Raw genomic sequence first — 22,672 nt, forward strand, 5'->3', positions numbered from 1 at the left:
TAGCATGAGATTGTGGTCTCAACCTTCTGCTTTCTGCCTCCCCGTGACATTTAAAGGCACAGTCTTTCTGCCTTCTTCAGACACAGGTTGTTTTTAGTGTAAAAAAGAAAAACATTAGCCTTTGATTTTACTGATGTTTTCATTGGGATTTTAGCTTGACACAGATGGTACACTTACATTAGGATACCTCAAAAAGGGTTCGATTTCTAAAGTGTGGGCAGGATGTAGGAAAACCCGAGGAGACAGCACAACACCGTGGGGCTCACAGGAGCAGCTGTTGTTCACACCCTGAGACTTGCAGCTACGTGGACAGGGAGGTGTTCCTCACCGAAATCCAGTAGGAGGTCGTGATGGAAAACGTGGTCGCCCTGAAAGGAGCTGTGAACTTCAATCCAGAGACACGCCCAGAGTGAAGCGACCCAACAAAGAAGGAGGCAGGGTTTGCTTAACCCTCCTGACTGCACCTGTTCAGGCTCCCCGTTGGCTGGACACAAGCTACAGCCAGGAGCCAAAAAAGGCCACCGATGGAGCCCAGTGAAGGCAGAGAAGGGCAGGGAGCAGCCCTGCAGACCCAGCCAGACCTATCAGCTCTGCGCTCACGCAACGCAACACAGTACTTCTAACAGAGCACCTTCTAATCATCACACATTTCAAACACAGCAAACCAAATGTCATATTCTACTGTGAAAATTAACATTTCTATTACTTAAAGTGTTGCTAGTTCTGACTTTTAATTGTGTGTTTTATTCCAAGCAAAATTTTAAGTTCAAATAGAGCTAGACTTATTTCTAAAACAATTATTGGAACGATATTCTCATGAACATTTAATTAATCTTAAGAAAAATTACTCTCACTTACTTAGTGTTAAGAAAAAATGACAGTGAATTTGTTAGCCCAAAGGTTTTTACTATGCCAGCCATGTTTGTGATATGAAAGAGTTATCAAGATGTATTTTAATTATTCAGATTTTGAATGCTGTAGCATTGAGGTCAACACTAATGGCTAAATGAGGTACACATCCAATACTAATGTTGGAATATTACACTCATAATGAAACTCATCAAAAGTTTAGTGATGACTGTGCAGAACACTGTGCCCTTCTGATTCACCATCTCAATGTTTCCGACTTAAGATACATGGGACTAGAAGCCTTATTTTATGATAAGGAATGGAAATTTACAGAGACTTTGTAATCTGATTACACATGACCTATTCATTCATTCATTCATTCATTGGTATCTTCATTATTCAAAATACATGTGTGACACTAATCTATGACAACTTGAAGGCCAGAACTGTCTTCCACCCCCGCCTCCCCTTCTGTCTGTGATGCTTGGAACATTGGAATGAATGACATTTCCTTAAGGAATTTCCCATGCTTTTCAGAGGCAAACTGGACCACTTCCTAAAGCCTAGGATCCTCACGGGACCTGGGAAAGCCTGGGGCACTGGACTAAAGTTTCTTGAGGTTTCTAGAGATACTCAGTATTTGCTGCCTGGCCAATGTTAACTGAAAGACCTGAGATAGAATTTTTCCAAGATTAAAATTTGAAACTTGCCCCAAATTTCTTGATTGGAGTCTATGGGGATGGGCCTTAGGTCTTGGGAGGTAATGTTTCTCTCTGGCAACAATTTATTTTTAACGCTGACCCGTATTACACTAACTTCGAGGGAAATGAAACTAGGAAAAAACAGAGACCCAAGTATAGGGACAGATTTTTGAAAGAGTGCCTGGGTCAGCTGTCAGTCTGTGCACACCTACTATGAAGGCTGTTTCCACATTCAGTCATAGAACAGGTGCCATTTTGGGGAATTAGATGGAAGGTCAGAGAACCCTTCCTTTTATCTGCTCCTACTCAGCACGCTAGGTAACGGTAAGAATCTCCAGGAAGGAGTTAGCGCCAGTTCCCTTACAGACTTCCAGGAACTTAATTTATGATAAAAATACCCCTGGTATGGGAACTGCCTTTAAAATGAAGGCCATTCTCCATTACAGGTTTCACATACAGTAAATTAAACATGCTGACCCGGATATAGTCAGCATGGAATGAATATAATCCTTGTTCCAAAATGGCCGGGCTCTGCCTGACCAATAGGGAGAAAAGCAGGCTGACACTTTTAGAATACTTATGATGGGCCACACTTTGTCTAGGCCCTTAGAATTTGTTGATTTGCTTCATCTTCAAAGCAGGAAGCTGGGTCTTATCATATTTTTCTTTTAACAAATGAGATAAGCTGAACACCGAGAGATGGAAGAATTTGCCCAAGATTATGCAGGAGCAAACTAAGGCAGTCTAGCCTCTTAGTGTACGTTTTCACCACGGTGTTACAGTCGTCCCTCTCTATATTGCGGTTCACTTTTAATGGCCTCACTGTATCACTGGATTTTTTAAAATATTATATTTAATTATTTATCATAAATTTTTTGCTATATCGTGGGATTTTGCGGTACTATATACATATGTTGTTAAAGTTACATAGGTTTAAGAGTGTAGAATATGTTTAAGAACATAAGTAGTGTTTATAAAAGTGTGGAAAAGGTTAATAAGGGAGTAGGAAAGGTTAATAAGGGATTGGGAACAGTTTATAAGTGGGTGGGAAGGGTTTATAAAGCCTTAATATATATATATATATATATATATATATATATATATAAATACTAAAATAAATGTAAGTTTCCTACTTCGCGGATTTTCACATACCGTGTGTGTGTGGGGGCGGTGTCTAGAATGTAATACCCATGATAAGTGAGGGAATACTGTATATTACTCCTCAAATATGTTATCTCCACAGAAGACTTCTTGAGTCCCACTGAGGCAGCGGCCTTTCGTGTGTCCTTCCTTTTAGAAGACTGGAGCCTACCAGTAGAAAGGAATTCCTGGGGAAATCTTTGGGTATTTCCATTACCCACTGGGTAATTTACCTACAGAAATTACAACATGACCAATGATCAGATCCCAAGTTTTATAAAAAATTGAATTAGCATGCCTTCTTTAAGATTTCAGAAATCTCATGTAAATATCCACACACCCATCTTCTCTGGGTCCGGGTGTTCGTTGGATTGCCAGCACTGCCTTGGCATTCAGTTGCTCTACCCCTTTTAGGTCAGGTTGTGCTCACTGATCTATTCTGGTTCTTCACTGTGCCTGCCAGAACTGGCCTCATAAGACTGGGATCTCTGACCAGCTCATTCCTGCTCTTGCTCTCATGGTTGGGAAGGACCTATACTTAAGGATGGATCCATATTTTATGGAGCCTGATACTTATGCAACATGGGAACTTCATAAGGAATGGAGGATCACATATACAAAAGTAGATGTGAATGTGAAGTATTTATTTAAAGTAAGAATTCCAAATTATAAGTTATGTTACATCACACCAATGCCATAAAATCCTGGAAAGACATTACATTAGGGTCTGAAATGCTTTCATGATATTTTCTCCCCAAATCTGCCTTGCCTTGTATTCCCTCTTCACATAATAGTGATTTTTATATTATTATTTTCTATAGAGAAAATATAGCAATAATTAACAAAGTTATACCAAACCTATAAACATATCTAATGAAAACCAAACTAAACTAAATATCCTCAGTAATATCCCCCAAATGGCTGTAGACACTTCAGCATCGTCGGACACAACCGGGAACATGCCGGAGGGGAGCCTGGAAGAGAAGAAGATGGTGGTCTCAAGCAACTACTTGAAATGCCTCACCTTTGCTCTGTCTGAAAAAATGTGTCTTTCTTAGCTTCTGCTGCCCAAATAAAATGCTGTGGACGGGGTGACTTGAAGGATAGAAATTTATTACATAACAATTCTGGAGGCTGAAGTCTGCTATCACAGTGCCAGCATCGTGGGTTTCCAGGGAGATCTCTCTTCTTGACTTGTGATTGGCCAGTGTCTCACTGTGTCCTCACCTGGCAGGGACAGCACAGGGACAGGGAGAGGGAGCAAGCTCGATAGCTCTCTGGTGGCTCTTCTTATCATAACACGACTGTATCAGATCAGGACCCTGCCCTTAGGAACGTATTTAACCTTAATTATCTCCTTTCAGGTCTTTTCTCCAAATAATCACGTTAGGAGCTAAGGCTTCAGCTGTGAATTTGGGAGGAGCACACTGAAATCCACAGAAATAGGATTGTAGGTGTCACTAAGGTCCCGCCCAGGACCTTGAAGGAGCCTGTGGAAGTGAAGATGTGGAAGTTTCTGCTTTCCGAGCTTCATGGCCGATGGATGTCTGCATGTCTGTCTCAGGGAAAGCCTTCGGGGCAGAGAGGGGTGGGTGAGAGGAGAGAGTGGGCTTTCCTCTCCCTGAGAAGTACCCCGGCAATTTTAGACATCTGTAACAAGTGGTCAGGACTGCTTACTGAGATCTTGCTGGCTTGTGGAGCTCCAGCCATTTTCCACAGTTGCCGATTTCAGCCACTGCTCTGTATTCTGTCGTGTTTCACGGGAGAAAAGAGAAGCACTTGTCGTTTTATTTCGGCAGAAGCTGCAAAAAAGGCAACAGCATGAGGACATATATTTTCTTCCACAGCAGGCCTTGGGGGATAGAGGGAGCAGAAACCTATGTGATAAAGACAATCTGGCAGTCTTGGCACAGGAAAAACAAAGTCCGTGGTAAATAACTGGGAAAGTTAGACCCACTTGGTTCTGAAACTTATCTGGACATCGACTTTTTTTTTTTTTTTTTTAATTTTATTTGTTTATTTGTTTATTCATTTATTTGTTTTTAGAGAGAGGGAAAAGGAGAAAGAGAAGGAGAGAAACATCACTGTGTGGCTGCCTCTTATTCTGCCCCCAACTGGGGACCTGACGTGCAACCGAGTCACGTGCTCTGACTGGGAATCGAACCAGCGACACTTGGCTCCCAGGCCGACACTCAATCCACTGAGCCACAGCAGCCAGGTGGACATTGACTTTCATGGACGCGTGCCTCAGTGAAACATACAGACTTCGTTTCCGTGAACGAAAATGAAAGAGGAAGACTGTTGACCTGGGACAGACTGCCTTGTGCCCGCCGCGCCTGGCAGAGGACGCTGGGGTGACACACCCCTGAGATGCTGCGCTGTTTGTCACCACGGAAGCAGGGCTCAGGGGAGGAAGAGAGGGGGACAGCCTCGTCCACGCCTAAGTGCCTGAATGGGGAGGCAGGGATGGCGCCTTTGCGAATGAGCTTTGGGAAAGCGAGGTGGGGTGAAGGGCGGAGGAGGGCCATGCGGGCCAGGGAGCTTCTTAGTGAAAATTAGCCTGAAGGCTTTGGAAGGATATGAAGTCATCAGCCAGACGGAAAAGTGAGGCCCACATCCCAGCAGAAAGTGAAGGAAAAGGGCAAAGAAAGAGGTCTGGGAAGCATAAAGAATAGTGGTGCTGAGGTTATGAACAGTACTGAGTATCTGTTGGAATGGGGTTTGGATTTCCATCCAAATCCCAGAAGAGTCAATTAAGGATTTTAAGCAGAAGCAAGCAAGTCAAATTTATGATTTAAAGTGAAGTCACAAGGAATAAGAGTTCAGAATATCTGTTGAATGGCTAAAGAGTTATAGCGAGAGTGTATTATCTGCCAACTGCTTATCAGCATACGGTTTTACAAAAGGGGTCTAGGGTGACGTCCAAAACTGTGCAGGCCAGGAGCTGTGCCCCGTGCACACGTCACTTTCGCAGATCCAGGCTGACGATGCGGGACTACCGAGCAAGAAAGAACAAGCTTCATTCCTCCCAGCAGAAGCTCTGTCTAGGGCTGTATTTTTCCGTCCAATCCCCATTTCCTTGGCTGCGATGTGGGGGCGGGGTGAGGGGGGGGGGCCCAGGTGGATGCCCCGAGACCTGTGAGCGGAGGAACGAGAGAGGAACCCTGAGCCTGGGGGATTCTATGGGAAGGAAATCCCTGAGGCTTCTTTCTGCAAACACGATTCTAAGAGATGGTCCAGGGAAAGAGTTTTCGGAGCTTCCTCCTCTTGACAGAACACACAAGCATGCTTGTGAGCCATGGCAGGTTATTCTCTACAGAATAATAATTGCCTTGTAAGAGACGGGAATTCCATGTTTCAATTTCTCTCTCTTTTTTTTTATTTATTTAAAATATCTATAGATAAAGACTATTTGGGCATTGTTGCCTTTTAAAAGGAAACACCACAGTAAATCTTCAGAATTCTCTCATTTGACGGATTATTTACCCCTCAGCGGAGCACCACTGACTCTCATGGATGACTTTGCTATTTATCAGGTTGATGCTACGTTTTCCAGTCAGTTATTGTTTGATATAAATTTATAATGTACCAGTGGTGAAAGGCAGGAAAGAGGAAGGCACACAGATGTTAAAATGTAATGAGTTTGTTGGGAGTAGAAACTAATTAAATTCACTGCAAGATGTTCTCACAGTTACAAATTGTGTTCCCTTGCTCAGAGGTTTTATGTAGCACAGCAGAAGGGCTACACTGTTAAACACGAAAGGTTAAAGAGAAAAGAGTGATGATCACATTTGGTGTGGGTTTTTTCCCCCATTACCCGAGAATAAAGACTATTCACAATTTAAATGTGTTATTTTCACAAATATAATTTCAAATATCTTGAGACCTTCCCTCATCTTTACAATTGGAAGTAAAACATAAAATGTAAAAATAAGCCAATTCATTTTTTAGTGCATGGTTCAAAATTTAGGTAGAAGCTCTTTTTACTTTTATTTGAGAGCCGAATGTAAGGTTAAATTACCCGTGTATATTTTATTATAAATTCAGAGTCCAAAGTATACACAGAAAAATAGCATTTTTAAACTTTGTTATCGTCAAAATTTTCATTATATAAAAAATTAATAAGTCAAAGAGCTCGCCTCTTATTAAATGAGGCAAAGTATCTTTATTAGAACCCTCCCTGCACATCATGTGGCTTCCATCTGTATTTGGTGAATAAATGCATAATTATTACAAGGATTATCTCCAAATTGAAAATGTACATTTATTGAGCTTCTTGGGTGAATGATGGTAGACCCACACTGGTGAATAAATCAGGTATCTTTTCTGTCCTCATAAAGAGTCCTGGAGGGCACAAAACTTACATAAGTAATGATACAAATGATTGAATAATTAAGCACTGTCACAGACATTGCAAATGGCAAGGACAGGATACAGTGAGGGGCAGAGCAGGACCTAGTTACACTGTGAGATACCGACAGTACCTGACAGGAAGTGGCCTTGTGCATGTGTCCTAGGAAGAAGTAGACGTTAGCCAGCAGAGTACTTGAAAGACTATCCCAGGGGATGGGGTAGTATCAGTATGGTCATTGTGGTGAGAAAATTTAACGTCTTAAAAGACACTGAACGGTTTCCAGTGCAGTTACGACAAAGAGAGAAAGAGGCATTGACGAGGCCGGAGTTGGAGGCTGAAACTAGCTGTGGCGGCTGAATGACAGATCACCAGGTCTTCATCCCTAGAACCTATGACCTTCTGTGGTCAAGTCCTTGCAAATGTGACTGCCTTGAGGCCTTGTAATGAGGAACTTAAAGGGCTCTGGGTGGGCCCTAAAGGCCATCACACGTGTCTTTATAAGAGAGAGGCAGAGGGACATCAGAGATGCAGAGAAGACAAGGTGAAAATTAGCAGAGAGGATTGGTGGCAATGGCCTTGACAATGGGGGTGATGCTGCCACACACCAAGGAGTGCCGATAGCTACAAGAAATCAGAAGAGGCCAGGGGCAGATTTTCCTCTGGATCGTGTGGAGGGATCAAGACCCTGTCAACACCTTCATGTTGGACTTCTGGACTCCAAACTTCTGTTGTTTTAAGCCACCTTGTTGTGACAATTTGTGACAGGAATCACAAGCAACTTGTACAGCAGATGACCCCGTTAAAGGGCTCTACCTGTTATCCTGGGTGTAATAGGAGGAAAAGGGAGGAGGGTTCTTTGACAGGACATTGGTATCATTCTATTTATTTATTTTTATTTTTTATGTTTGAAGATTCCTCAATTACAGTTGATTCCATATAGTGTTCGTTTCAGGTGTATTGCATGATGGTTGGACATTTATATCTGTTATGAAGTGATCCACCCACTAAGTCTAGTACCTGCCTGTCACCATACATAGTTATTACAATTTGTTTTACATCTGCACGACAGTTTCTATAACTGCCAAATTGTACTTCTTAATTCAGGGGTCCTCAACCTCTGGCCCATGGACTGGTACAGATCAGGGCCTGTTAGGAGCCAGGTCGCACAGCAGGGGGTGAGCTTGAATGCAATGCACTTGAATCACCCCAAAACTACCCCCCCCCAACTCCCAGCCCATGGAAAAATTGTCTTCCACGGAACGGTCCCTGGTGCCAAAGAGGTTGGGGGCTGTTGCCTTAATATCTTCACCATTTTTACCCAATGCCCCACTCCCACTCTCCCTCTCAGGCACCCATCAGTTTGTTCTACGTATGAGTTGGTTTATTTTGTTTTTTAGGCTGCACATACAAGGGAAATCATATAGTGTTTGTTTTTCTCTGTCTGACTTATTTTACTTAGCATAATACTCTCTAGGCCCATGTGTCTTGTCACGAATGATAAGATTTTATTCTTTAGAGCCAAGAAATATTCCATTATATATATGTACCTATCTCATTGTTTAAAATTTTTATTTCTCTGATGATTACCGTCTTTGAGCATCTATTTATATGTCCATTGGCCATCTGTATGTCCTCTTTAGAGAAATGTCTATTTAGGACATCTGCCTGTTTTTAAACTGGAATTTTTTTTTTTTTTAGTATTAAGTTGTCTGAGTCCTTTATATATTTGGGGTATTATCCCCTATCAGTATCTTCTCCCATTCAGTAGGTTGTCTTTTAATTTTGTTAATAGTTTCCTTTGCTGTGCAAAAGCTTTTTAGTTTGATGCAGTCCCATTGGTTTATTTATTTTTTGTTTCCCTTGTCCTAGGAGACAGAGCCGAAAATAATAATAATAAGAGTGACATCAAAGAGTTTACTGCCTGTGTTTTCTCCTAGGAGTTCAATGGTGTGGCGCCTTACATGTAAGTCATTAACCGTTTTGTATGTGGTGTAAGGAGTGGTGTGGTTGCAGTTTTTCCTGCTAACCACCCAGTTTCCTCAAAGCCACTTATTAACCGCTGTGCTGTGCACCTGAAACTAACATAATACTGAATGTCAACTGTAAATAACAATGAAAAGAAATAAAAATAGAAAATGAAATAAAATGCTAAAATCTAAAATAAAATACAAGGTCATTGCTTAAAAAAGAAGAAGAAGAAGAGCATGCGTCAGCTGAAACATTTTCCCACGCTCCCTCTCTCCATCCATTTTAGACGGGACACTCTTATTCAGATTGGTCTCTCCTCCCACCTCCAGATAATGCTTATTTTTTTCTGGTTGTTTAATTTATAGGCTAGTTCCAAAAATAGCACTAACCTAAAAATAAAGGCTTTTCAAAGTACCAAGCAACAAATGTTTGCTTGAGATCAGTAAAAATAGCTCTTAAGGATGCACTGATTCAGGCAGAAGCCCAGGTGGTGTTTCGATTAGGAGACAAGGCAAAGGGTATAATTACATCAATAGAAGGCTCTTCTGCAGGTGCTGATAATAACACAGTGATGTTAATTCTAAACAATGTCTTCCATTTTTAGTCCAATCACCATAATGACTGCTTGCTTGTTATCTTTGCAAAGAGTTCTTTAGTCCTAGTCCAAAGGTGATTTTTGCCCTGTTTTAACGTCCCAAAGACGTGAGGCATTCGATGTGCAAGGCGATTCCTGGGGCGTGGCAGCTCTGGCTCTATTTGAAGGCGGCTCAATTTTATTATTTTATTCTTATAATAGGGAAATAGTCTCCTTTCTTCTCAATCATTTGATAAATTATCAAGCAATGAACTCTTCTATGTGGAATCATATTAAGATTTTCTAAAAGTCAAATACATTTTTTATTGTATTTTCTTTTCTATATACAAATGCTTATTGCCTCACATAACACCAATAGCTTAATAAACATGCTTCCCCAGTGAAGAAATAAGCTGAAAATATGTGAGGTAAAAAAAAAAAAAAAAAAAAAAAAAAAAAAAGCTGGGAAGTTTATGCATTGGCTTTTGTGTGCAGAAACATAAAAAAAAATTACACAAGAAATAATTTTGACTTAAAAACTTCTAAAAATTCTATCTCTTATTATGTTCATTAGTGAAGTTCCTTCACAGCTAGCTATCTTATATAATAAAGAAGTTTATGTACCAAAAACAGGAAAATGAATACTTGTAACCTCAATTGTAAATTGAGGAATGTACTACATATTAGGTAATGACATTTCCTCTTCTGTAGAAAGAAAAAGTGCATCAGGATTTATTGTAGTCATTAAATGATGCATTAAAATTACATTAAGGAACATGATTTCCCTTCACCCAAAATCTGAAATACCCCAAGGTCTGGATATCAAAAACTTTCCTCAGGCCACATGTTTAGATCAACATTCATATCATCACAGAATCAGCAACATAGTTTTTACAAATTATTTTGCTCAAAAAGGGAAAGCACAATAGGGCACTTAACAAACACAGAAGAACAAGAACGAATGGAAGGTAACGACAGCAACAAAAGGAATCATCAAGCTGATAGTATTTAAAAAACAATCAAATTCAAAATTCTGAACCTATGTGTTAGAGTATAAAACATTAAATTGGAAGCCAAGTACCTTAGAATTAAGACGCGAACTATTTTTTATGCTGAATCTTTACTTAAAATTTCATGCCAAAATCCTTTTTGGTAAATCAAATCATGCTCTTCCCTTAGGCTACACTTTTAGTGATGTATGGTCACAAACAATCTTTTGGTTTCATAACGAAGTAAAGTGATTGAGAGAAGTGAGTTTGCACAACAGTCCATATTTAAAAGAAATGAGTATCTTCGCCATATTGCATGAATAGGCACGTTTGAATTGAAGAGCTTTCCGGAAGGGCTGTGCTAGACGTCCTTGCTCAGGGCCGATCTCCCTGCGCCCCTGACACGCGTGGCCCGCAGGCAGCTCCGATCCTGCACACCAGCCGGCTGGGGTCAGCCCCCTGTGCACAGAGACACGGGAGAGGGAACTTGGCAAGCAAGAGCCTGCTTTCTGGTGCCTATCTGTTGATTCACAGGAAATTGTTCAGCTATTTTCAACCATAAAAAGACAAGAAACATTAAACTAGTTAAACTTACCTTGGGACGGGAAGGGCCTCCAGGGTGCTGAGCGTCAGGAAGGAATGTGTTTGTCTTCTGGGCTTGGCTCCTTCAACGATCCGGGCAATCCTAACAGGCTCGGAAGACTTAAGCAATATCAGCCAATAAATTCCTGATTGCATGTTGACCGTGAGAAATAAACGGCCCCACGTGAGATCATCTCTACAGAGGCCATGCTATGCCGGCCGGGTATTGATCTGCTTCTGATAGCATTTTCCCCTCCACGTGTGTGGCCGGCGCCAGGAGGCCGAGGGGGGTCGGGGATGGCGTCAGGATGGGAGCGTGGACAAGGTATGTCGTGTTCCTATGAAAGGAAAGTGAGGACAAAAGCCCCAGATGCCATGTCTTTGAACAACGGGCTTCAGGAAGATGATTTTTGTAATTTCTGCACCTTTGGCATATTTATATCATCATCTATTCCAGCATTTGTTGTACTTTCCCGCCGCTAACCTTAACCTGGAAAATTATCTTTTAAAAGTCACAAAAGGTCTCGTACTTTGAAATGTATTTCTCTCTTCCCTCATTATGTGCCTGCTTCTCCACAGAAGCAATGCCTAGCGACAGTTTCTGCCACTTCTGTGTATGCTTTCACACACGCACACAGACAGGGATAATTAGGGAAAATGTGTACTTGCACGGAAATGTGGAATTACTGTCAATAAAACCATAATACACTGTCTAGTGAGCTATCCAGTTCCATTTAGAGCTATTTCGTATTTTTCAAAATATGTGCATCCCGTAATTTGTTAATCAATACCCTACTGATAGATATTTATTTTCCTGTTGTTTTTTTTTTCCCTATTACAAACCATGGCGCAATGACATTCTTATAAATACACATTTGTGTGCATTTGTGAATATTTTTGTAGGGTAGACGTTAGCATGTGCATTCTATTTTGACAGATTACTGTCAACTTGTCACCCTTAAAAGCCGAACCAGACCAAAGGCCCTACCAACTTATATTTCCACCAGCTGCGTGAGAGCGCACCAATTTCAGAAGACTGTTTTACCATCGCAGTTCATCATGTCTTCATTTTTAGTTCCGTAAGATAATTGACAAAACCTCAAATCTTTTGATCACATTCATCTGCATTGCTGATGACTAACAAGAAGATTTTATAAGCGGATTCACTGTATTGTGTGCTCACGTCCGGTCCCCTCCCCCACCGCCCCAAGTCAGGCGTCCGTCCATCAACATTTATTCCCCACGACACTCCTCCGCCTCTCCCCGTCCCAGCGCTCCCGGCAGTGACCGCACAGCTACTTCTGAGGTTTCTTTTTCAAAGAATGAAATACAATAAATATTTCTCATGAGTTCTCAAGAGCAAGCCCTTTTCTCGCAGGTGCTATACAAGCAGGGGTTACCACTTGTAATAACTGTTATTAAGAGAAACTTCATTCAGGCTATCTAGTTGTTACTTTTACATTTCCTTTTTCTTTTTTTAGTTAATTTGTTTATTTATATTTATTTGTAGAGAGAGGGGAAAGGAGATAGAGAGGGAGAGAAACATCACTGTGTGGTTGCCTCTCACTCGCGCCCCCAACTGGGGACCTGACATGCAAACTAGTCGTGTGCCCTGACTGGGAATCGAACCAGCGACACTTGGCTCGCAGGCTGACGCTCAATCCACTGAGCCACAGCAGCCAGGGCTACTTTTACATTTTCTTAATATTGAAATTGAACATACGAACATATATTTAGGGTATATTTTGAATTTAGAAGATAATGTAAACCTATTGATGTCTTTGACCAGTTTCCTTTTAGTTATGATCGTTTTCTTCTTAAGACTTCTAGACCTTTATTTTTAATATATATTTTGAGGTATCATCACTTCATATATAATATGCCTATAAATATTCATCCTCAACTGACTGTATTTGATTTCATGTATATGATTTAATTTCTCACGTATTTCACAGATATTTTCTTTTTCACACAGATTTTGGAAAGCCTAGCGGTTTCTTCACTCCTTTTGAGATGTGGAGGTGGTGAGTAAGGGCTTTACACCCCTTAAAATTTTCCCCTTGACTTCTCCACTAATGCACCTACAGATTACCTTCTATTTGCTTTTGTGTGCAAGTCTTTTCATGGGCATATAACTGGGCATATGTGTATTTAAATGTTTAAGGAAAAGCCAAGCTGTTTTCCAAAATATGTTTATGATTTCACTTTTCACTGGAAGTGAATGTGATTTATTAATGCTCTACAATCTCGCCTGTGATTTCTTTGTTCAGTGTTTTTAATGTTAGATGTGCTAAAAAATGTGGAGTACTGTCATCCTGTAATTTCAATTCACCATTTTTTATCATTAATGATGTTTGATACATTTCAAATACTTATTTGCAGCCCAGTGAAGACAAATATAATCAAATATTTTGCCTGTCTTCTAATTGAGTTGCTGGTCTTATTGAGTTTTGAGATTTCTTTATATATCCAGGATAGTTCTTTGTCAGATATATGATAATTTCTTCCAGTTGTACCTTATCTTTGCATTCTGTTAACAGGAACTTGCAAAGACCAGCATTCTTACTTTTTATAAAATGTAATTTATCAATTGTTTTATTTATCATGCTTCTAAGAAGATTGGACTACTGCTAGATCATCAATATTTCCTCCTCTACTTTCTTCTAGAAGTTTGAAAGTGAAGGATTTTAACTACGGATAGTTGATATGAGGCTATTTAAGGATTTCTTGTATAATTTTTGTCATGTCATTGTGTTTGTGGTTTATTTAGCCTCTTTGATCTGTGGTTTTAGTTTTCATTAAATTCAGACTATTTCCAACTTTCATTTTTCCTAATATTATTCCTGTTTTAATTCCCCCATTTCTCTCTTTCTTTCTGGGACTCTAATTACATTTATAGTAAGCTGCTCAAATTTGTCCCACAACACAGTAATGCACAATTTATTTTTATTCCTTTTTGTTTCATTTTGGATAGTTTCTCTGGCTGTGTCTTCAACTTCATTGATTTTTTTTTTTTTTTTTTGAGTGTCTAAGCTGCCATCAATCCTGTCCAATGCATTGCATATCGGACACTGTAGTTTACATCTGTAGTTAAAATTGCATTATTTATATATCCATGTTTTACTGAACATGCTCTCTTTTCCTCTAGCTTCATATTATATATATATTTAAATACAGTTGTAAAGTGTTTCAGTGCTATTGTTACTAATTCTATAATGTATGTTTGGGGGTTAATTTTGATTAATGGATTGATATTCTCATCCTGGGTCGTATTTTCCAGCTTTATGGCCTACGTTGTATATTTGAATGGATGCCTCATTGTATACGTATGCTTTTGCATGCCTTTAAGTAGTGTTAGGCTTTGCTACTGGACATTATTATGTTAACTTGAAAATAGTGTGATTTCTTCCTGCCTTTCTTTCAAGTTCTTCTAGGCAGGACCACCCAGAGTTGAGTCCAGGTCTAAGTTTTACTCACAACTGGGGCAAACCCCTTCTGAGGCTTTCCACTCTCTGTAGGCACAGGAGCTAGACTTGGCTGCGTGAGCGCTGAGGGTCCCCGCTCAGTTTGTTTTAGATGGTTGTGTTTTTGGGGGGCCTCGGGTAGTTTCCTCACCATAAAAACGGAGGACCCTCCACGCGTCTCTGCCCTGCATTCTCTGCGCGGCTTTCTCTGCTCAGGGTTCTGCCCAGTGGACAGTGGCATCCTCTGCCCGGGTGTCACCTCGTGGTGACACAGCCCGGAGCTTCTCTCTGGACAGTGCGCTGAGGCAGTGATAGAGCTCATCTTATTTATTGTCTCATAGGGGACACTGCCCTTAACTGCAGCATCTCCAAAGCCCTGAAAAGTGCTGCTTTCTGGTGTCCAGACTTCTAGTGGGCTGACCTGGGTGTGTAAATTCAGATGCTGTTATTTTATCCTGGTCACAAGCAGTTTTGATAGGGATTTGTTTTTCAAGACTACAAGGTGATCAATCGTAAGAATCACTGTTGGAATTTATTGTACTCTTACTGTTAAATTCACATGTAGGTATGAAAAAACTCTTAGTAAGCCTATTTAATACAATTCTACTAGAGCTTATGTACAATTTTCATAAAGTCAGCAAGAAGGTAGCAATTAGTATTTTAGTGTAATAAATAGTTAGATGTCCATTCCAATGAATAGAATATGTTTGGACAAGGCCTTTTTGAATTATGTAAATGAAATGACTAAAGAATGCTTTTTCTAAGCATTTTATGGAGAAGAATTATCAAGGGAGATGGAAAAAGTTAAGCTGTGATTGTTTTTAAAGGTAAGTCATTAAAAGAAAAACAGTTAATATGAAAGCTTTTTCTAGGTGTACCCACTCCCACACTTGTTACTTGTTTGTCAAATTTTAATGTTTTCTATTCAGTTTAATGAACAAATCCTCAATAAAAGAAAACTTTAAGTTCACCTACAAGGTATCTATTCTTACTTATTTTCATTATTTTATTTTTCTTTTTATATTCTGGACTTCTGTTTCATAAAATTTGCAGAAAAGTATACAGTGGCCATTAAACATGAAACTATATTGTTCTTTAGCAAGGCATATATAATCATATGAAAGAAAATACTTTGGAATTCTATTTGTCATCAATATTTTTATCTGCTCAGAAATTTAATTACCGAACTCTATGGTTAGTGCTTTGTGTTTTTTTAATTAAACTGTCCATTTATCTTCATAAACGTCTCTATATGGAATATTTTAAGGAATAAGACCAAGAAAACAAAAGCACTCTATTTCATATTACTGTAGTTATTGAGTGTTTAACATTTCTAAAATAAAAATACTTAATGTCTCTTTTGTTTTAGGGGTATTGGAAATATTGAATCAGGAAATTAAAACTCCAGCAAGGCTCTCTGGTTTGAGATAAATTTATTATCTTAACTAATTAAAAACTAGTTTTAAGCCTCTAGATAGAAATATTTGTTTACCATGATGGTGAAATGAAAGAAACAAAAACTCATCATCTCAGACTGAGATTCACAAATAATCTAAGGTCAGGACATGGAAAAGTTCACAATGATCAAAAGCGAGAGAGAGTTGGATTGAGAAAAAAACAAAACAAAACATGGTTTCAAGCATGGTAAAGTGTGCCTTTATATTTTGAAACTAGACTATCTAAAAAGGCAAAAGTTTCTAAACTCTAATTGGTCCTTTGACTCTCTGATGCAAAGACTTAAAGGCCTACCCCAGGATTACTCAATGAGGAAGGAAGGCCCTGAGTTTCGCCACAATCGAGAGATTTTATTTTTGTAACTACACTTACCTGTCCTGTCCAGATGCAGCTTGAGGTGGAGAGGAGGCTGTTTTTGGAGCCTGGTGGTATAGCCTTGCGGGCGGACTCTTCCGCTAAGTTCACGGTGCTAGTCATAACGCTTACTTTCTGCACCTTAGACCGTCAGCCCTGAACAGAAATTGAAAATCATAGAACGGTTTTGAGGTTAAAATAGGACAATTTATATGACTTGCTTAGCACAGTGTTTGACCTATACATCATTAGTAAATGTTAAATATTAGCTCTTACATTAGTAGTAATTATTATCAGACATACAGAGCTACACTTCCTAAGGGAAGTGTGTCGTAACACATGGAAGTGATGAGACAGAAAATTAGTTGAATAAAAAATTAAACAACCACTCCCCACAACCCACCCAGAGGATGAGTGGTGTATACAAATACGGATTCTTCTCATCCTTCTGTTTTCCTTGCCCTATTGTACCCCAGTTTCTTGTACCATCATGAAATGTTAATTTTTATCAGTTATCTGGTTATGTTATTAGGATAATGCTGGTCTTCTCAGGGAAAGTGTTCCCTCTTCTTTATTCTGGATGAGAGATTGTAGAGCATTGGCATTGTTTCCTTATTAATTGTTCGACAGAATTCATTAGTGAAATCAACTGGGCCTATGGTTTCTATTTGGGAAGATCATTAATTATTGATTACCTTGTAGCCTGAGGACATACTTTGTATGATTTATGTTCTTTTAAATAATTTAAAGTTTGTTTTATGGCCAGAATGTGATCTGTCCTCATCAATAGATCATATGAGTTTTAGATAAATATCTATTCTACTATTGATGGATAGAGGACTCTTTAAATGTCAGTGAGATTGAGACAATTGATAGTGCTGTTCAGATCAAATTTATCCTTACTGGTTTTCTGCCTGATTGATCTATCAATTACCAAAGATGAGCTGCTGAAATAGTCAATTAAAACAGTGGTTTTGTCTATGTCTCCTTTCAATTCTAGTTTTATTTTTGCATTTAAATGTTTAGGATTTTCTTGGAGAATGTCCTCTTTTATTGTTACTTTACGTCCTCCCTTATCTCAGATGATTATATTTCTCAATTTTTGTCTGGCAACACATGTGGCTACTCCAGCCTTCGTTTTATTAGGGTTATCCTGGTTTGTCTTTTTCTATCCCTTTACCTCAGCGTATCAAGTCCTTATATTTAAAGTATTCCTTGTAGACTGTGCTGTTCTTACTAGTGTTGTGGATTCACTATTTTGTTTAAGGAAATTCATTTAACTGAGGTCAATACGAAGACAAGACATTCCTATATGAAATGACAAGAGAGAATGGAGTCCATGTTTGGTGACGTGTTTGGTCAGTTACCATGCAAATCCTTTGTGACAGCCAGTCCGGAAAAAAAAATGTCAGTAGATTGGTTTTACCCATTTCACTTATCTAATCCTCTTCATTTAGCTGAGAATCCAGCATCACTGGGTGATCTCCTCTTGCCAACATCCACCTCGCCAGTATTGTGACCTCACTTTATTGGCACGCATGTTACCATTTTGTCACTGATGATACTTAATTTGGCACCTTCCTTTGTAATTTTGTATCTTTCTGCCTTCTCGTTATTTTAAAAACTCTACCCCTTTCCTTAAGATTTTTATAAATTTATGAGCTCATTATTTGGCTGCTTAAAGAATGTCACTCCAGAGAGTATTCAAGCAATTTTGTTTATTTGAATGAAGGATTGAAATTATTAAAACCACGAAATTTGGATCTACAAGCATCTAATTTTTACATGTGACCAATTTTAATAGCTTATCAATCAGGCTTTTACAGACTCACCATACACATACCATTACAACTGAGCTTTTATAAGAACCTGTATTTTCACTCAAATATATGAAAAAGGTGGAATTTTTATTTAATTTAATTCTTATTAGTTATTATTTTCCTATGTAATCCTATTTTCCCAGCTTAATTTATCTTATCTGTGCCTCGGATTTCCACCTTTTTGGTTTGATCAAAGATCTCTGATGCAGAGTACCTGCACGGTCACTTAGATATTTTGAAAGCCAGTCTCTGTTGAGATTGAGTGAGGATGTATTTGTACATGAAATTTCAGTATTTGAACTACATCGATGTCTTATAAAAACCAGTCAGGGAGGGAAACTTTGCGATAGTTCTCTGTATTTTTTTTTTCTCTTACTTAAAATGACAAGACGGTGTTCAGATGATTGTTAAAGACTTGTCACGTGGTATGCAGGCATTACTAACTCATTATAGCAATCTTGTTTTTTCAATTATTAAATTATAGTTGACATACATTGCTAGGCCAATTTCAGGTGTACAGTATAGGGATTTGAAAGTTTATTTTGTTACCAGAAATTGGTACTTGTTAGTCACGTGTCTCACCCATCCATCCACATCTCCTTCCCTGTGGCAACCATTAGTATTTATGGTAAATGGTTTTGTTTGTTTGGAGTTTTTTATATTCCACATAGCCAAGATACGGAGACAACCTAGGTGTCCATTGATAGACAAATGGATAAAGAAGATTTGATGTGAGATCATGTCTCAGCCTCTCCTACCTGCTTTGACATGGGTTTGTTTTTCCATATGTAGCTATAGATTCAGGATGTCCATGGGAAGAAGTGAGTTCAGGGTCCTCCTAAGTTGTAATCTTGAACTTGAAAGCCTCATTGAATTCTGATTGCAGTAAAAGTCTCCACTCTAAATTCAAATGTCTGAAATATGTATTTCATAGTTACAATGTGTTGGCCATTCTGCCAAATGGCAGGGTTTCAGTGATGAAATGAGCACAGGACTTATCCTCAAAGATTTCAGTCTCAAATTAGAACCACATTAAAGATGAGAAGCTGAGCTACAGCTAGCGCAGGGATCCTAGACAATAGGTTGGTGTAAAACGTGAGACCATCAGTCTCCAAAATGGAGAATGAGCTCATTCTAGTCCTGTGCTTCTTGTGCCTAACTCACTCGGAGCACAGTTCAGAGATCAAATGCCAGTACCCCCAGTCACTGGTTATATTATTAATCTTAGGCAAGTACCCTTTTCTAAGGCTCATCTGTAGTTGCAAAGACTTGAAAGGACTTTGTACACCTTGTCTTACTCTCCATGTATTACTTTATCAGACTCAATTCTCTTTAATTACCTAATCCATTTTTTCTACTGGCTTTGCAAAAAATGAAATCACATTACTTTTGTCTGCACAGATCATTATGACATCAGAACTCACTGGCAGCCTTTGAGGAGTGCACACCCTCATGCCTGTCATGACATCAGTCAAAGTGAATCCCCATCCACGGACCCTGAACAAGCCTCCATGTCTTTAAATTTCATCTGCCCTTTAGACATGCCAGGGACTACCTTTGATGGTGAGCCCGCTCAGCATGTTGAATTTTAGTGGACACACCTATTTTCACATAATCATTCATAGTAGAACTGAGTCTAGGCTGTGACTTTTAGGAAGCTTATTTCATATTTGGTGGTTAAGAAAACTTCAGAATAGAGAGCAAGGCAAAATTAGAAATAGTTACTCTTAGGTTCCACAGGTCCAAACATGCAATAGAAATTGTGAAGATACTTGGAGAAGACTAATGATGGGGGCTACAGTGAACTCCATGATAATAAGGAGTTCTGTCAGAGTTCTTACTTACCCTTCTTATTGTGGGGTTCACTTATGTCCCCTGCAGCAAGAGCCAAGGCATCAAGGGGAGTAATGGTGGGGACTAAAGATAAGTCCCTGGTAATGTAAAGTCTGGTACCCAGGCTGAAAAACAGAATTCCCCATGCTTTGTAAAGCTGGCAACTGAGCTAGAGTCTTATTGATTATAAGATATCAGGCCTCACTAAGGAAATGTCATGATTCATGACTTCAAAATATTCACATCTAGCAGTCAAATAAATCTAAAAATCAGCAGCAAAGTTTAAACCCAAATCACGGAAGATTAACTTTACTTAGCTCTCTGCCTAGAGTTGTGACTTGACAACTCCAATGTGCCTTATTCTGATGATAAATATCACTTAAGTCACTATTATTCTTTCACACAGTGTCAAGCAGTTAAAAAAAGTATCACAAATCACAGTAAGGAAGAAAATGTTACACATGATCAAGGGAAACGCAGTCGTAACAGCAGACTCACACATTACCAAATGCAACTTTAAAAGAAATATGATAAATATTAAACATGTTAAATTAAATGAAAGCTCCCAGCTTCTCAAAACAACCAACCCAATAAAAATACTAGCTTTGAAAAATATTAAAGTGGAAATAATTCACTTGATGGTCCTAACGGTAGATTAAACACAACAGAAGAAAGTCGTGAATTAGAAAAATCAGTAGAAATTATCAAAACAAAAGGAGAAAAAAATTAAGAAAATGTAACAGCATCGGAGACTTTCAGACAGTATTAGATAAAGTATAAAATGTAGTCAGAATGCTGGAAAGAGAGAAAAGATAATGACTGAGATGTTGTAAAATTGATGAAAGGGAGAAAACCACAGCCAGGCATATTGTAGTTATACTGGTGAGCAGGACAAGATAAAGGGAAGCATTTAAAGGTGGCTTGATTGAAGAGGGTCATGCTACATAAAAGGATACAATTACAGGGCATGTGCATGATTCCCCATTCCAAATAATAGGGGATAAAAGAGATTGAAAGGTTTTATATTATTGCTAGAAAAAAATCTAATAACTGAAAATTCAACATACAGTAAAAATCTCTTCAAAATGAAAGGAAAGTAGACATTTGCAGAAACACAAAAATAATAGGCAGATATGCATTTCCATATATATTACAAAAAGTTCCTTAGGGCAAAGGGTGATAATAACACATTTGAAATATATTTGACATATAACATTAAATCACATATAACGTTATGTCAATTTAAGGTGTACATGTAAAATTTGATAGATTGTAATATAATTGGCATTGTTGCCTAGTTAGCACCTCTATAAACTAACCTAATTATAATTTTTCGGTGGTAAGAATAATTAAGATGTAGTCTCTTAGCAAGTTTGATGATTGTAATACAATATTGTCTGTAGTCACTGTACTGTGCATTAGGTCTCCAGAATTATTTATTTATCTACTAATTGTATCTTGAGACAACATTGCTCTTATTTCTCCACCCCCATTGCCCCTGATAACCACAATTTAGTCTGTTTTTATGAGTCTGACTTTTTGGATTACGTAGTATTTGTCATTCTCTGATTTATGTTACGTGGCATAATGTCCTCAAGGTCCATCCATGTTATCACAAATGGCAGGATTTGTTTCTTTCTCATGGCTGAATAATATTACATTGTTTGTATATATGTGTGTATAGATATACGAGGTCTGTCCAGAAGGTATCCAACCATGTAATGTGAAAAACAGAGACATTTATTAAAGAAGATACAAGAAACATTGTCCATAGGACAATGATGCCTCTGTCTCCTTAAAGTAGGCACCTTGGGACCTCACACAGTTCTCCCAGTCGCCATCAACTGCCCTGTCGTGTTTTCCTGCATCTCATTGATGGTCTGAAATCTCTTCCCTTTCAAAGGTGATTTTAGTTTTGGGAAAAGCCAGAAGTCACAGGGCACCAAATCTGGGCTGTAGGGGGGTCGTGACTTGATGTTTCACAGATAGCTGCACAAGACGTGATGCATGCGTGGGTGCCACACGTAATGCAGCAATCCTAAGGACATAAATTCAGCACCTCAGAGAGATATCTTGACTCCTATGTTCATTGTAACATTATTCACAGTAAGGAAGATATGGAAACAACCTATGTGTCTGTTAGTGGATGACCAGATAGAGCAAATGTGGCATACATATACAACAAAGCATTATCTAGCCTTAAAAAGGAAATCCTGCCATCCGTAACAACATGGATGAAAACGGAGGATGTTATGCTAAGTGAAATAAGCCAGTTACAGGAAAAAACAAAACCAAACCCCGCATGATCTCACTTATATTTGGAATCTAAAAAAGTTGAAAACAGAAGCCGAGAGTAGAACAATGGTTACCAGTGGTGGGGAGGTGGGAGAAATGGGAAGATGTTGGTTAAAGAGTCCACAGTTGTAGTCATACGGGATGAATAAGTCTAGAAATACAGTGAAGAGCATGATGCTAAGAGTTAATAATACTGCACTGAGTACTGGAAATGAACTAAGAACATAGATTTCAGGTAGGTCCTCTCGTTGTATACGAAAATGGTAACTATATGAGCAGATACGTTAATTAGCT

This window comes from Furipterus horrens, unplaced genomic scaffold (genome assembly GCF_987537825.1).
Source record: "Furipterus horrens unplaced genomic scaffold, mFurHor1.1.pri manual_scaffold_9, whole genome shotgun sequence".
NCBI lineage: Eukaryota > Metazoa > Chordata > Mammalia > Chiroptera > Furipteridae > Furipterus > Furipterus horrens.